This window comes from Helobdella robusta, assembly GCF_000326865.2.
Source record: "Helobdella robusta unplaced genomic scaffold HELROscaffold_37, whole genome shotgun sequence".
Taxonomy (NCBI): domain Eukaryota; kingdom Metazoa; phylum Annelida; class Clitellata; order Rhynchobdellida; family Glossiphoniidae; genus Helobdella; species Helobdella robusta.
Genome location: NW_008704785.1, coordinates 432,638 through 436,269, shown reverse-complemented (window position 1 = coordinate 436,269; position 3,632 = coordinate 432,638).

Here is a 3,632-nt window from a genome sequence, read left to right as displayed (position 1 = left end):
GAGAATGAAATGTAGTTTGTTTTGTTGGTGTGGTGTTGAAGCGAAAACAAACACATCACACAAAACTAGTAAAGTCGCAAGAATGGTAGTCAGTCACCTACCTATAATAAAATTACTCTCAGGGCCCTAGCTTACTTATAATCATTGACTCAACTCACCTACAAATTTGTATTTCTCGTTTTAGATGTTTCAAGTATTTTATTTAACATATTTTAGCGTTTTTATTTTACTTGAAGCTTTTTAACTAATGTTAAGCCCTAGCCTACCTACAATTGTTTAACTCATCTCAGTCCCTAACTTACCAATGAATTAAATTAAAGCCCGGTTCACGGTAAAGAAAATAGAAAGTTGAAGAGAAACATAACAACAACGACACCGAATGAATGGATGTTGTGTATGTGTGTGTTGTATTGATGTGTGTGTATGTAAATGTGCGGGCGCGCACTCTCCAGAAACTTCACTCACTACCGACGAATCTCCATTGCACCGACCATCATCTGACACGCATCGATGGAATGAATTTGACCGGATACTGAAAAATAAATTGAAAAAAAAAATTAATTCACTAAAATAAAAAACAAGCAATTGGAAAAAATAGGCAACTTATCTTTTTGAGATAACACTCAATCTTTGTTCAATTCAAATTCGAGTACTTTCAAAGGTACAATGAGAGAAAAACAAATTTACCTTTAACATTATCTTCGATTTGTCATCGGAACGACCATCATGAGACCACCATCTGAAACGTGCTGACGCCCACCACAGCCCACCTCTCATCATTCTGTAGACATTTTTTTATTAGCGTATTAGTAAATCAAGGAACAAAGGAATGATCGTATAAATGATTAACTGAATGATTGAATAATTGGTTGAATGAGTGAGTGAATGAATGAATGAATTAATAAATCAATGATTCAATTAATGAATAGAATGAATTAACGAATCAATTAATAGAAGAATAATTTAAAAGGTTGAGTGATAAAATGAACGAATGAGAAAAATAAAAAACGAAACTAAACCTTACTTCAAAAATCGTCGTTACCGTATTTTCCATTGCACCGACCACCACCATCTGGTCGGCACACAAAATGCCATCCGAACTTCAGAGTGTCAGTCGAACAGCCAACGAGCTGATTTTTCCTACACCACCATCATCATATGTAAATCATCATGAGACCACCATCTAAAACGTGCTGACTCCCACAACTGCCCACCTCTCATCATTCTGTAAACAAATTTTTTTTTATTTGCGTAGTAGTAAATAAATGTTAGAATCTTAGAAGCAAAAAAAATTAAATTATAAAATGAAAATAATGTCAAATAAATAAAATTTTAGAATAATAAAGTAAGTAAAATGTAAAAAAAACTTACCGTCGTCCATTCGACAAAAGCAGAATGTTGAATGCGGTCCGGTTCCTACGTTGTCCTCCAAAACTGGTGCCAGTCCTCCTCGAGATTGTTGAAACACAGCCCGTGGTGATGGAGAAAAATAGAGAAAGAGTAGATTCTCATCAGAAAGCTTAGCGGTGCCTGCATCTCAAATTGCTTAATAAAAATAATCCTATCTACCTATTCAATTACCTTAACTAATTTATACTAAATTATTAATGGTACGATAGTCGAAAGTCCCCCTTCATTCTTCCTCCTTGCACAGAGGTTCACCGACAGCCAGGGCACCGGATAGAAAACCATTGCCGTGCGGATAGTAGACTAATGCCGTGCGGATAGTAAACCATTTGCCGTCCGGAAGTCGTGCGGGTAGTAGACTATGGCCGTGCCGCATGGTAAATCATTACCGTGCAGATAGTAAACCATTGCCGTCCGGATAGTAAACCATTGCCGGTACACCACTGGCCACCAAGGCTTACCTCTGACAACAGACTTCGAAATTCAGAGTCTATCGGCTATCGTACCCTCAACTTACCTATTCATTATAATTAAGCCCTAGCTTACCTAAAATTACAAAAAAACTCAAGAGCCCAATTCATTTGCCAATCGGCACCCACCCCACCACCTACGTTATGCCTTGGGCTCCAACTTAGTAATAATAATATAAAACTTAAACCATAAATCTATTAATGAGTGTGTGTTAGAACGTAGCCTTGACTCACCTATTCATTACATTATGGCCCTAGCTTACCTAAAATTATAAAACTCAAGAGCCCAATTCATTGGCCTTTCGGCACCCACCCCACCACCTACGTAATGCCTTGGGCTCCAACCTAATAATAATAATGTAAAACTTAATAACTAACTTACCTATCGATACACTTACAGCGTTTATTTAATTTAAATTACAAGATTGTTCCTAGAATTAAATTGTTGCCCTTAACTACCTATAAAATTAAATTACTCTCAACCTTAGTAATAATAAATTAGAATGTGTAATGAAAATAAAATAACGCTCAAATACTAATGTGTTTATGTATGTATTTGTGTGTGTGTGTAATACGCTGATGCGTGTAATGTGGGTGCGAGAAAAAATAGATGAGATAAACTTACGCGCCTACCTTTTCAACTACATTAGTGTTGGATGCTTCCTATCTATCCTACCTACAATTAAAATTATGCCTATCTAACCTACCTATATAGCTACTTAATGTAATTGTGTGTGTGTGTGCGTGTGTGAGCATTCTTACTTAATGTTAAATTACAGAGAAAAAAGAATAAAACGTATCCCAGCCAGGCGTGTATTCTTTGCCATTGAATGAACGAACGTAGTCTGACATCTTCCACGGTGAATTCTTTGGAAGCTTCAACCTGAATGAAATGGATGAAATGGAAAAATCTTATTTTTGACTAATTTAAATGAAAATAGAAAAACGAGCTGCGGTGAAACCCGCCGGAAAAGCCAGCCAACTGGCAAAAAAAATAACCGCAAAAAAACCGTAAAACGTACTCCAGCAGGGCGTACATTCTTTGCCACCGAATGAACGAACGTACCGTGACATCACAACCATTCTGATCGTCCACGATGAACTCCTCTGGAAGCTTCAATCTGGATAAATGAACCTGAAAAACCTAAATGAATGGAAAAATCTTATTTATTTAATTTAAATGAAAATAACCGCAAAGAAACCGACCGGTCGGCAAAGAAAAGAGAAAAGAAGAGCAAAGAAAGGTATCTATATAACTCTATATAACTCTATATAACTCTATATAACTCTATATAACTCTATATAACTCTATATAACTCTATATAACTCTATATAACTCTATATAACTCTATATAACTCTATATAACTCTATATAACTCTATATAACTCTATATAACTCTATATAACTCTATATAACTCTATATAACTCTATATAACTCTATATAACTCTATATAACTCTATATAACTCTATATAACTCTATATAACTCTATATAACTCTATATAACTCTATATAACTCTATATAACTCTATATAACTCTATATAACTCTATATAACTCTATATAACTCTATATAACTCTATATAACTCTATATAACTCTATATAACTCTATATAACTCTATATAACTCTATATAACTCTATATAACTCTATATAACTCTATATAACTCTATATATCTCTATATAACTCTATATATCTCTATATATCTCTATATAACTCTATATATAACTATATAACTCTCTATATAACTCTATA